At 41.9% G+C, this 14,519-nt stretch overlaps 1 non-coding gene across 1 annotated transcript; it reads right to left on the bottom strand.

Annotated features, from left to right (window-relative positions):
• Positions 1 to 12,553: 12,553 nt before the first annotated feature.
• Positions 12,554 to 12,660, bottom strand: LOC116126625. The gene has a single exon (XR_004127509.1). It is a non-coding gene; the product is annotated as a small nucleolar RNA R71 (small nucleolar RNA).
• Positions 12,661 to 14,519: the final 1,859 nt, after the last annotated feature.

Below are 14,519 nucleotides of genomic sequence, written 5' to 3'. Positions count from 1 at the left end.
GGGGAGTAATTCCTGGGTGATGGGGAGGTTTCTTGGCATCGGCATGGATGAGATCTGGCCTAGAATACCCACGCTAGCGTTGGTGAGATTTGGCCAAAATCGAACCTATTTCGACCAGATCTTGGGTAGATTTTAATGGAAATAGGCTCAGGGGACGATTGGGGTTGCATCTGGGGTGTTGCCGCTACCGATCAATCGCCGGTCGATTTTCATTTGGGGTGTATTTGATAAAGTTCAAACATGTAGGGACTTACAGGTAATTTTTAGGGGTGTATTTGTTGAGTTTTAAAATTTTTTGTCAACCGGTTTGACCGCTGGTCAAACCGATTAAACTGGTCAACCCGGGACCCAGAAACTTTGCCAGGTTTCACCCTAGATTGGGTTTTAAAACATTGCTTTTAATAGAAAGTATAAATTCATTTAGTCAGGGATGTAATGAGTTTACTCTTAATAGATGAAACCATAATCTCTGATTAGATGATAGAATCAACTTATTACTCAGGCGGCGAATGAGCTTTATTCTTGATATTAGTATTACATGTAGTATGGACATATGATAACATTCATTTCTATAGGAGTGCATTTGAGTATAAAAATATTCACTCACAAAATTTGTAATCAAATTTAATCTCATAAATTTTTCCTTTTTCTGGTAATTACCTAGATTAATGAAGCAAGTGAGAAAGTTTTAGAAATGGAGTAGAAATATAGTGAGATACGCAAGCCAGTTTGTTATGCCTGGAAAAGTAGGACTGACACAGAACCCTGTCAGCGTAAGCGGTCAGAGCTTAGGTAAGTCCTACAACCGTTCAAACGCAGCCACGTCGCACGCTGACGCAAGCGGCATGCTCCTGCCAGTGCAGTGGGTGTGCGCCAGGTTGATGAAAGGCTGGAGATGATCCACGTGTCCAATCCCTGCAAACGTCGAGTAAATCACTTGAGCAGCTGAACAAAGGGACGCAAAGAAGGATTTGCATGGCAATCTGACCCACTCCCTGATTTAGTAATGATTACCTCAACTCATCCCACTATAAATAGAGGGTTCCTCTCCCGTTTATGGGATTAGCTAATTTCTCTCTGGAATAGCATATATATACTCTTTCTCTTTCTCCTGTAATCTCTTGTAAGTCAGTTCGCTGAACACGACCTGACCTCATATAGGATTTGCTTACTTAAGCATCTGAACCACTTCAAACACTATTCTTCATCTTCTATTCAGTTCAATACCCCCGTACACGTGTGTCTTCTAAGTCAGCTCAACATTTCCCACGTGTGTTTAGTTGGTGTCAAAATCACGCATCAACAGTTTGACACTAGAAGGGCGGCCTAATTTATATTTGTCCTTCATCAAGAGAATCTCTAACTAATCGGTCCAACAGCAAATGACTCGCCGATTAGAATCTGAGCGACCCCATCATGGTGAGGAAGAGATCCCACAGGTATAAGAGAACACTTCTTATGAAGTGCCCCCAGTCCCGTAAAATCTTGTGGGGGATATCCCTTCAAGCTCACGGCTTGATCCTGAAAGAATCAGCATGCATGAAGAGTGGTGGAGATGGAGAATGAAAGCATGAAAGCATGGATAAAAAAAACGGTTTACATGCAAAGCTTGGATATGAGATTATACCTACTCCTTTGCTTTGGATTGATGAAGATTAGCTTCAAAAGGATGAAACCTCCACACTTTAACACCACCTTGAGAGGATTAGAGAGTGGCCTTGGCTAGGGAGAGAGAGCTTTTAGTTTGTGTTTGAGTGAACAAGTGAATAATGAACAAAAATGCAACCTTTTGCACTTATATATACTTGGGCTATTTTGCAATTATTTATTTTTCACTTCCAAGCCCAATAAAATCTTATTTTATAAAGGGACCCCACGAATTTAATATGCTACCCTTTGAATAATCAATATTATTCAAGGGCCCATGTAAACTAAACTAGTTTACATTAACAACCCATAAATTTACCCTTTTTACCCTTTAACTATTAAAAGGTTATTTTTGTTCATCTCATTAATCTTAACACTTTAAGATATAATAATTAAATATAATTAATTATTGCTTGACCATTTTAACCCTTAAAATGTCACAAATTGTTTTCTATGTAACTATTACTATAGAAATCCCGTTATTACCCTCGGAAGGTGCTAGCCCTCTTCGGATAATCATTTCTCTCTCTCATCATTCTCTAACTTCTCAAGGCTATTGGTGTGACCATGTAGGTCCACCGTGGATTAGCCGTGAGCCGGTTCTGGATGAATCCGGAAACCTGTCCGGAGGCCCAACGACTATGGTAAACATCTAGCAATGTGCCATAGTCCCTAAACCACGATGAAGAAATACTTCATCGAACCCATTTCAGATCATACGTACCATGCAGGTAAAGTCCCTCCATTGAGATATCCTAATCGAGTATGGATTCATGGAACGTCAAAATCCTAAACTCGATCTTCTACCGAATTGTCGATCAATATGTCCGGAACTTGTCATCACAAACTTACTTTTGTATGACTAATAATAGACTCTGGCCAGAGATTCAGTTTTCCGACATTTATCGATGTTCGTCTAGGAACTCGAATCCGGATGGAGTCAGCGGTACTCCCGATCCTATATTTCCGAGTCAATGGATCCCCTCTTGACCATCGTTCGTTTCCGCATATGAACAACGCATGACCAAATAGGCTTTATTGTACGAAACATGATTAGTCTCGTACTTATACACCGTATGAACCATACGCATCCATATCGGATCCGACTACAATGTCTCAGGTCAAAGGACTACATCGTGCACTGATATAACCAAACGATAAATCATTGACTACATGCTTTTCCAAGTGATTTGTCGTTATTCGGTCACGTTCGAAAAACAGTTCACCAACCGTTAATCCATACCAATGCCCTAGTGACATGACTATCATCGTCATCCGTACTTATATCAACTCATGATATCTTTCGGAAGCATCCGGTATGCCTACTGTACAATATAGTTGCCCAAATTTATATTGCTTCCGTAGGGAACCCTTTTCGATAATTCATTTACCTATTAAATGAATCATCTGGACAATTCATATACATACTTTATTTTAAATGCATGACTGAATAAAGGAAGCAATTTACATATATGAATTGAAGAACTCTTTCTTCTATTATTTATGATATATATAGATACAAGACAAAATGCTCTGAAACCGACAACACGAATGGTTTCTAGGGCATACACTAATATACACTAACAGATCCAACCATCATGAGCTACCTAGAGAGGTTTAACAATACTCTCCAAACGGTCAACCAAAGGCTGGACTGCTTGGATCGGGTCGCGCCACCTAAATCAAATGAGATGTTGCCACCACCAAAAATGCCTGCAGGTCGTATGAAAGTGTAGAAAAAAGGGCGATAGCTCGTACCGTGCACACTACAGCACGTCAAAGGAAGGGAAAACAGGTGGCGAACAATGGGCCTAGAGGCTCCGAGGGACCAGTGAACATCGACTGCACCCTGCATAAAATACACATGACGCGCAGACTCGGTGACATGTTGCGGCCCAAGTTGTCCCATGTCACATCGCACAAGCACTCCCATAAAAGTGCAAGGCAGGGAGATTCCTATTATCGCCAAAATGACGACTCCGATCGTCATCGTGTTGGAAGTCCCCACCGTTTGCGGGTCGGTTCGCACCACCATGGAGGTCGGGAAGGTTCCCCGGACCATTCAATGCCATTGCACGACTCTAGCCAGTGTGTGTCAAGAGCAGTCAGAACTATTGGTCAAGGCGTGGAGGAATCCGACCTTCGGACTTTCCTTAACCGCAATTGCAAGGGTCGAACCTACGTTGGGGAAAACAATCCCCAGATGGCTCCGCTACCTCAGATTGAGGAACTACAATGAGCTCTGGATCAGCTAAAGGCTCAGCAAAATGAGTGAGGGCAGGTCGCAGAGGCATCTCCCTTTTCTCCGGCTATGTTAGTTGCCCCTTTCCCATCCAGATTCAGAATGCCCGATATGCGGGCGTTCGATAGGAATTCTGATTTGCAGGATCATTTGTACAAATTCAACGACCTGATGGAACTTTACTAAGTTTCTGACTTGGCAAAATTCCATTGCTTGGCAGTAACTCTAACATCTCATGCCAAGCGGTGGTTCAGGTCACTCCCGGCGGGATCGATTAGCTCGTGGAATCAGATGAGCTCGACATTCCTGAGACATTTCTAAGGAACATGAAGTTCTCAATGCCTTTGAGCTACCTTAGCAACATAAGGTAAGAGAGGGATGAATCCCTCCAATCTTACATCGATAGGTTCCATAGGGAACTCCATAAAGTAGCTCATACTCCTGAACAGTCCGTTCGGACTCTCATCATAGCGGGAGTTCATCCACAGACAGATCTATGGAAAGAGTTGCAGTCATAGGACGATGTTTCCCTTACTCGCTTCTACAACCTTACAGAGAATACCTCCGTATTGAGAACTCTGTGGTAGCGCTCCACCGCCATGACCCCGGTCCTTCGGGCAATGCGCTAGGTCGGGAGGAAAATAGGAAGGCTAATCGCCGATGGCCTAACGATGATCAGCGAAAAGGAAAGAAGCAACAGTTTGAGCCCAAGAAGTCTTATGCTCCAGTTCCTCGTCGCGATCGTGACAAGAGTCAATATACCCCTTTGAATGCATCTGTCTCAGCCATTCTTGATAATCAAAAGAGGTCGACCTGCTTGGAGAACCTGAGCCCATGAAAAATCCCCTTCAACTAGAAACAGTAAAAAGTACTGTCGTTATCATTGGGACAATGGGCATCAGATCGATGAGTGCTGAGCTCTCAAGTAGGCAATCGAAGACCTTATCAAGCAAGGGCATTTCAAAGAGTATATTGATGACTCTCCTCCCGTAAGGGAGAAAAATCGAAAGGAACTGGGCAAGAAGCGTCATGATCGCAAGGGTATCTATAGCTTAGGGATAATCTTTGGGGGACCACACCTCAGAGGGAATTCACGAGGTGCCCAAGAAAGATATGCTTGCGCAGCCCATCACGACCCTATCTATGTGATGAACATGACACAGTGACCATCAAAGGTTCACAGAGAGGAGGAAATAACCTTTTCTGAAAAAGATGCAGTCTGATTGCATCATTCCCATGATGATGCTCTCGTTATCACGCCCCAAATAAAGCGCTGTGACGTCCACAGAATGTTGGTGGATATTGGAAGCGCTGTGAACATCCTATTCCAGCGAGCTTTTGAAAGTTGAAATTGGATGAGGCCGACCTGAAGCCTGCCTCTATCCCCCTATATGGTTTTACAGGGGATCACTTGATCCCCAAGGGAATGATCTTGCTTTCAGTCATGCTAGGTGACTTCGACGAGGTGACCAAGGTCACTGAATTCTTGTTAGTGGATTGCCCCTCTGCTTTCAGTGGCATCCTAGGGTGACCTCTACTAAGAAACTTCAAGGCAGTCACTTCGATCTATCATCTCAAGATTAAGTTCCTCACCCCGACGGGGATATGGGAAGTAGGCAGATCTCAGCGTGCGTCTTGTGACTATTATACAAGGGTAGTGCAGATGGTGTGCAAAGGGAAAGGCATCCCGCGTGGCATTCCTGAACAGGCAATGATGATCAGTCGGATCGAACCACAACCTGGCCCAACCAAGGATAATATGGATCCTCATATCCAGGAATGCCCTTCCAATGGGCCAGTTGAGGATCTATTGGAAGTGTCAGTCGACTAGAATGAGCTGAGCCGAGCCAAGCCGAGTGTTGAGGATTAGAAGCAATCTCAACCCTCATCTTGCTAATGACCTGACCAGTTTCCTCAGAGAAAATATTGATGTGTTCGCATGGACGCATGCCGATATGGTCGGGATCAGCCTGAACTTCATTTGCCATGCCTTGAACATCAATAATGAAGCCAGGCTGATTCACCAGAAAAGAAGAGTGATGGATCCAGAATGATATGTTGCCTTGAAAATCGAGGTAGATAATCTCCTTCAGAATGGGTCCATCCGGGAAGCGCTCTACTCGAACTGGGTTGCCAACCCGATTCTAGTAAAGAAGCCCAATGGCAAGTGACGGACCTGTGTTGACTTCACCAACCTTAACAAAGCTTGCCCAAAAGACAACTTTCCCCTACCCAAGATCGACCAGCTCATTGATGCCACCTCTAGGCACGAGCTGCTGCGTTTTATGGACACATACTCAAGATATAATCAAATTCTGATGTATGCGTCGAACGAAGAGCATACCTCCTTTGTTACGGATCGGAGGCTGTATTGCTATAGGATTATGTCCTTCGGCCTAAAAAACACTGCAGCAACTTACTAGCGGCTGGTTAACCGAATGTTTTTCGAGCTGATCGGGAAGTCGATGGAAGTTTATGTTGATGACATGCTAATTAAGTCGCATGTCACTTCAGATCACATAGCGCATCTTACTGAGATGTTCGACATCCTCCGGAAGTATAGAATGAAGCTCAATTCTTTAAATGCTCATTCGGAGTATCCTCAAGAAAATTTCTGGGGTACATGGTTAACTAGAGGGGAATAGAGATCAACCTTGAGAAAATTCAAGCTCTCCTTGAAATGAAAAGCCCGACCAACTGAAAACAGGTTCAAAGTCTCAATGGGCGAATAGTGGCACTCAGTCGCTTCATATCGAGGGCAGCATATCGCTGCTTGCCATTCTTCAATATACTCAGGGCCAATAAGAAGTTTGAGTGGACTCCCGAGTGCGAACAAGTATTCCAGAGCATCAAAGACCACCTCGGACAGCCACCTCTTCTGTCCAAGCCTCTCCCACAAGAAATTCTCCTACTGTATCTGTTCGTCTCTCCATACATGGTCAGTGCAACTTTAGTTTAGGAAGAGAGTAGGGTTCAATGGCTAGTTTATTACGCAAGCAAGTGTCTGTTGGATGCCGAGATACGGTATTCGAAAATAGATTGATTGGCTTATGCCTTGCTGATCGTCTCCAGAAAGTTGCGACCTTACTTCCACGCATACACAATCCATGTAATGACCAGTTACCCGCTCCTAAAAGTCCTCCAAAAGCCAGTGGCATCGTGTAAATTGCTCAAGTGGGCCATGGAACTACATCAGTTTGATTTGCAGTATAGACCAAAGGCAACCATCAAAGGGCATGTTGTTGCCGATTTCATCTCAGAATTCTCATATCACCTAATAAAGGAATCCGAGCAACAAGCCCGCAAAGTCACCCAGGAAACTGTTTAGAACCTGTCGACCTAGAGCCTAACGTCGATGGATCATCGAACAGGAAAAGGGTAGGGGCAGGCCTTCTCTTCTTGAGTCCCGAAGGGATTCATATTCATGGCATTCTCTGTTTCGGTTTCAAAGCGACCAACAATGAGGCCGAGTATGAAGCTCTGCTCACTGGATTGCAGTTGGCAAGAGAAATGGGATCAACCATGATCAGCATCCATAACGACTCCATGCTGGTTGTCAACCAGATTTTGGGGGAATATCAAGCCAAGGAAGAAAACATAATCGGCTATTTAAAGAAAGCTAAGGCCGCACTCGAGCCCTTTAAGCACTTCATGATCACGTAGATTCCTAGGGATAGCAATTCTGTCGTGGATGCCTTGGCAAATGTAGCCTCATCGCTGGACTCGAACCCACCAGAGAGCATTCCTGTTCGATTCATAGAGGCCCCCAGTATCAATTCGCTCGAACAGGTTGTGAATGTAACCAAATCAGTCTCTTAGATAACCCCTATCATTCAGTATCTTCACGATGGGATCTTGCTCAACGACAAGGTCGAGGCAAGAACTATGCGAACAAGAACTGCTCGTTACACACTTATAAGAGATCAACTATACAAGCGAGGGTTTACCGCCCCTTTTCTCTGATGTGTAACCGATGAAGAAGCAGACTATATCATAAGGGAGATACATGAAGGAATATGTGGTAATCACACGGCCGCACGATCCCTTGCTAACAAGGTTGTTCGTCAAGGGTATTACTGGCCCCTGATTCAAGAAGACACCTACAACTTTGTTAAAATGTGTGACAAGTGCCAGCGGTTCGCAAACGTACCGCGAGCTCCTTCCCACCAGTTGGTAACCATGTCCAGCCCCTGGCCATTCTCCATGTGGGGAATCGATCTCATCGGACCCATGCCAGTTGGTAGAGGGGGAGTTAAGTATGCGGTGGTCGTGGTAGACTACTTCACCAAGTGGGTCGAAGTAGAGCCATTGGCCACGATCACCACCAAAAAGCTCAAGGACTTCGTCTTCAAAAATATTGTGTGCTGCTATAGGATTCCTACCCTTATCTCTAATAACAGGAAGCAGTTCGACAATGAGGAGTTCAAGCAGTTTTACGACGAGTTGGGTATCCATAAGAAATTTGCCTCAGTCGCAAGACCGTAGGCAAATGGTCAAATTGAAGCTGTCAACAAAACCATGAAGCACTCTCTGAAGGCCAAACTTGGCGCAGCCAAGGGAAATTAGGCCGACGACCTTCCTGAAGTTCTGTGGGCATACAGGACAACTTCGAGAACCTCCACCTCAAAAACCCCTTTTTTGCTAGCATATGGCTACGAAGCAATGATCTTTGTGGAGGTAGGAACCGGTTCACTTCGGAGGGACCTGTTCAACGAGACAGACAACGAGGCGTTTATGCGCACAAGTCTAGATCTAGTTGAAGAATATCGTAGCAAGGTTCAGCTAAGAATAGCAGCCTATCAGCAATGAGCGAAAATATTCTTTGACTCTAAGGTTAGAAGAAGAGACTTCCAGGTCAGCGACCTCATTTTGAAGGAAGTCCTTCTTGGTACTAGAGAACCGAGTGCAGGAGTTTTGGGACTGAACTGGGAGGGCCCATACCATATTGCCAAAGTGATAAGACTGGGGACTTATCATCTCAAAAGGGTGAATGGTTCCAAAGTACCACAAGCTTGGAATGCTGAACATCTTCGACCATATTATCAGTAATTCCGAAATCAGTTTCTCCTTATAAAGATGTTACTTTTCTTAGTCCTTGTAAATAAAAGACATCCTTTTGCAATTATCTTCCCATGTGTATAATTCTGTTCGCATAATTTTGTATCGATGTTATTGTAAACAATTAGAATGCGATCTCATGTGTAACATAAAGTACAAAAATTGTAAGTATTCATAACAGATTAAGGAAGCCATGTCTTTATTTATAAAATAAAAAAAGGAGTACAAAAAGCGAGCATGGGAAAGGCAATACAAAAAGTAAAACCAATCATTGGCCTTCATCCCCAATTCTTGGAGGCACGACCTCATCGTCCCCATGCTGATCGCAGACCACCTGGCCAGCTGCGGGCTCCTCTAGGACATACTCCAGATGCTCTTCCAGGTTAGGTCTTCGGGTGGCCTCCGCTGCATCCTTATCATCAATCTGTGCCATGGATTTGAGGATGCCCTGGTATTCCTCTGGGAGGTCGGACAGATCCATTTCAGGATTCTTCGCCCATAGGGCATAGATGGACTGAATTGCCCATTCAACAGCCTTCTTCTCAATCTCCAATTCTTGTCGCTGCATCTCTTTGGTCAACGAAGTGACTCAGCCCTGGCTAATTTGGAGTTCGACCTCAAGCGCCTACCTTTGCTTTTCGGTGGCCTCCCATAGCTTTGCCCTTTTCCGCTCTACTCGTAAGGCCCGCCAGGAGGTCGTTTGCAGCTTCTGCTCTTTCTCGCCAGCCTTCATGGTGAGTTTGGCCATCGTCCTCTGGAGCTCCTTTACCTCCTCTCCATGCTTCTCTAGGTCAACCTTCTGAAAGTCCACTGTGCGAAGAGTAGCATTCCTTTCATTCAAGTACCGGTTCACCTAAATGGTGGATAAGTCTTTCTCTGCTTCAACGGCTTCTAAGTTCCTTTTAAGTAACGCGCCATCCCCTCTACAGCTCCCAACTAGACCTTTTGTAGGAACAATTGCATGAAGAGCAGAGCCTGCGAATGAAAATAGTAACAAGTTAGTTTCCTTGCTACTGAAAAGAATAAATGTAAAGTCCTTGCCAAGGACAGCTCATTCTACCTGGCTCAGGTGCTGAAGGGATATGGACATCAGGTTCACAGGGTTAGAAGCCACGAACTTCTCAAAAGCCTCCGCGAGCCCGTACTCTAGCAGGGCAAAAACCACTGGCAGTAAATGATCCAGAAGTTGCCTCATCGAGTCCAACACAGGTGTGTTCGTGCCCACAACTGCAGCAAGAATCGTATCGCCCACTAGTTCCTTGCCCGGTCTCTTCCCAGGGTCCGCGGCCTCGCTCTGCCTTGTTCACGATTCCCTCAGAGTAATGGAGATGTCGGTTACACCCCTAGAAGGCCCTCCTCAGGGAAACGCTTGGTAAGGCTGCGACCTCTGATAAAAGCTTGAAAACACATATTTTGTTAGTGATTCAATTAGATGATTTGGGGAAAAAAGTGTTTAATTTGGAAATTTAACTTAATTATTTCATATATGTTCTTATGGGGTATGGGGATGTTTCGAGTGTTTTCAGGTTCTTTAAAGATGATATTCAGATGAAGGTTATATCGAGGATGGAATGTGGGATGACAAGAATCACATGGTTCGTGATTGGAGCTGAAACGAAGAAGTTAGGGCGATTTGAAGTTAAGTGAAAATCCTGGAAAACGCTCCAGTTTTGAAAACGTGATAGTAATTCGACAATAACTTGAGCTGTAGATATTGGATTGAGATGATTCTTGAACCTTGGAAATAGATTCAAAGGGCTATAATTCATATGTTTACCACTTGACCAGATTCAACGTTATCATGCTCAAAAACCACCGTCTTGTAAGATTGCGAGTTCTGGGGCAGAATCAACTATGCCTAGGCACAATGCTGCGGCACAAATGCGATCTGGACTTTTTTACATTAAATTTATGATGTGTATCCTGTTTTAAGAGTTCTAAAGTTATTAGGATAGTGGGAATCAAACCCTAAAACCCTAGGAGTATAAATAGATGTTTTTAGCTGATTTTTAGAGGAGGAAAGAGAGAGAAGTTCAGCGGCTCTTTGGAGATTGGAAATTCCTGCAATTTTGAGTCATCAATTAGAGAAGTTTTTCTACTCTTTCTTATACTCTGTTTATGAATACAATGATTTTTATTATTGAAAGTATGAACTAATTTTATTTTCTAGGGCTAAGAGGTAGCCCAAATTATGAATATGCATTGAATTGATTGTTGCTAATTTTTATTAAGTTTTGTTTTAAGTTTATTATTGTGCTTAAAGCTTTCAATTCTAAAGGGCCCTAGAGTTGATGATTTTATGGGTTAGGTTGAGATCGAGAGATGAAACCTAATTAGTCTAAGGTAATAAAACCATAGATTGAGCGAACGCTAGAGATAGGTTACCGTGATCTGGGGCTCTGGTAAATTCCATAGAACTTAATGATCTCCAATTGCTTAAATCTGATTAGAGATAATTCGAGTTAGTAATTAGGAGTTAATTTGTTAATTGTTCGAGAGAAAGTTAGCAAAATATTAGGGAGTTTGGTCTTTAGAATAAGCTTAATTGGGTTAACGATAATTGTCAATGCATAGGATTAAATTGGTGTGAAATCTATGCCCTAGGTTTAGTCATATTGATTTCCGACTAAAGTTATAATAAAAGTCGGTTTTTGTTTGTGTCTAAGTTGTTTTATTTTCTATTGTTTGTGTCTAAGTTGTTTTATTTTCTATTGAATCATTCTGAAAATTTGATTGATCAAATAGTAATAGGATAGTTTAATTGGTAATTGATAATAGTAATTCTCTTAGGTTCGATATCCGTATTTTATACACTGTTTTACTTGCATGATTTCGTACAGTTGCTAAAATCAACAACAAGTTTTTGGCGCCGTTGTCGGGGAATTATATATTTTTTTCAATATCATTACGAACTATTTAGTTGCTAGTTTGATTTGTTTTATCTTTGTTTTGAAGTTAATTTTATTTATTTATTTTTAGTATTAGTTCTGTTTCGCTTATTTTGTCGTGTGTTTTTGTTTTAGATCCTGGAGAGCTTACGTTCAAGAAGTGGTGGTGATGTTAATCTAATAGATTTTAAGATCGAGAGAACCGCTAAACAGTTGAGGAAAGAAAAGAGGCAAGCTGAATCTGAAAAATCAATGGCTAACATAGGAATTGTCAATCCTAATATGGGAAATCAAGAGAATGAGAATGAGGATACCTTAGGAGGAAATGCAATGGGTGGAGAAGCAGTGGTTCAGAGAGCATTGTGAACTACTCTAGTCCTACTATTAATGGGTGCTATTCTAGCATCAGGAGACCACCCGTTCAAGCGATTAATTTTGAGATTAAGCCAGCAATTATTGGAATGATTCAGTAGTCGGTCCAATTCATTGGGTTACCTAATGATGATCCCAACCTGCATATAGCAAATTTTCTGGAGTTATGCGACACATTCAGGCATAATGGGGTATCCGATGATGCAATTAGGTTAAGGCTTTTCCCATTCTCTCTTCGGGATAAAGCTAAGGCTTGGTTGATTTAGTTGCCATCTGGGAGTATCACGACATGGAATGAGTTGGCTCAAGCGTTCTCACTAAGTATTTTCCACCTACCAAGTCTGCCAAACTGAGGAGTGAGATTACTAACTTTTACCAACAAGATACAGAGTCATTGTATGAAGCATGGGAAAGGTATAAGGATCTCTTACAGAGGTGCCCTCACCATGGTTTACCACTCTGGTTGCAAGTGCAAACGTTCTACCAAGAGTTATTGCCAACTATTCAAGCTATGATTGATGCTGCAAGTGGGGGAGCCTTGAACAATAAAACGCCAGAGGAAGCATACAATCTGATTGAGGTGATGGCGAACAATAACTATATGAGGACTCCAGAGAGAACTCCAACAAGGAGATCAGTGGGAGTGCACGAAGTTGATGGTTACACAGCATTGGCTGCTCAACTTTCGAACATCCAGAAGCAATTAGGTAATGTGTTGAAAATAAATGCAATTGAATCTTTTTCTCTAACATGCACTACAAGAAAAACTATATTCTGCAACCAATTTTTTAGCAACTAATCAGAATTAGTTGCAAAAATGCTACATTTACCAACTAAATTGCCATTAGTCGGGCAAAGAGCAACTCAATTTCGGGGTCCATATATTTCAACTTTTGGCTTCTAAAGTTAATGTTCTGCGACTATTTTGTTAGTTGCAGAACAAGTTGTTTTAGTGACTAATAAATTTAGTTGCAATCTTTGGTGGGCCATTTTTCCCTCCGTAATTTGACAATTTGCATCTAAAATATTTTATTTTGCATCTACATTATTGGTTATAAAAAACATTTTTTTGCAACTACCCGTTAGTAGCTAAATTAGTTGTGATTAATTAAGAATGTATTAGTAACTATTATGATTAGTTATAGAAAAATTAAATTACCAAAATATCCCATATTTGGACAATAATTACAAGGGCCCCAAGGCATTTTTAGCAACAAATATTTGTGTTCATATTAACAATAGTTGCAAAAAATTATATATAGCAACTAAATTCGGTTTAGTTGCCAATTTAAGTTGAAAAATTCATCTTCCCCCCAAATTATTTGTTCCCGCCAGTCTTGCAACTATAACTAATTCTTTTCTGACTAAAAATTTAGTTGCAAATTGATTTGTTTGCAAAATATAATTATATTTAAAAATTAAAAAACTAATTACAAGTCTTATTTTTAAAGTTATTTACAGAAAACCCTAACCTATATAAAGCAAGCCTTTCCCAAATTCCCAAACTTCTCCACGCAAATTAGGGGTGTTCGGTTCCAGGTACCCTGCACTTTTTGAAGGAACCGGAACTGGAACCAGAACTGACGGTTCCTTGAAATTTTAAACCAGAACCGGAACCGATAGTTCTGGTTCCTAAGTACCCAGAACCAGAACCTGTAACAACGGTTCCGGTTCCGATTCTAGGTACCTTGTAAAATTACATGACCCACCAAAAGTTTTTAAAATGGCAAAAAAACCCCTTAAAAACTTACAAATACCCCCCGTATCCCTGCCCCCCCTCCACCTGGCACTTGTTAACAAAAATAAAATTACAAATTATAAATTTAAAATTCAAAATTACAAATTCCATTACTTTGTTTGTAAAGGTAGATTCTCAAAAGTCAAACCAACTTACTTTAAATGTTATGAAATATAAATATAAATGTATTCACATTACTTTTTCTATAAAAGTTTTTATTAACCCCCCTAATATTTAATTTTATTTTATATTAGTCTCGGTTCCTGGTTCTGGTTCCTAACTATAGGAACTGGAATCGAAACCAAACCTAGGGTACCCGCCGGTTTCGGTTCTGGTTCCAACCGGTTCTTTTGAACACCCCTAGCAAATCCCTGCCTATTTTCCCAAATTCCCAATCTCATAACCTAACTCTTCTGTTCTCCACGCAAATCCCTACCTATTTCCCCAAATTCCCAATCTCATAACCTTACCTACCTCTTCTCTTCTCCACGCAAATCCCTCCCTGTTTCCCCAAATTCCCAATTTCTTCTCCACGCAAATCCCTGGCGATTACCCCAATAGAAGAAGTTTCAGT

The sequence above is a fragment of the Pistacia vera genome, unplaced genomic scaffold (assembly GCF_008641045.1).
Source record: "Pistacia vera cultivar Batoury unplaced genomic scaffold, PisVer_v2 Contig181, whole genome shotgun sequence".
Classification (NCBI taxonomy): domain Eukaryota; kingdom Viridiplantae; phylum Streptophyta; class Magnoliopsida; order Sapindales; family Anacardiaceae; genus Pistacia; species Pistacia vera.
Note: the sequence above shows the minus strand (reverse complement) of the source record. Positions and strands in the feature narration are given on the sequence as shown.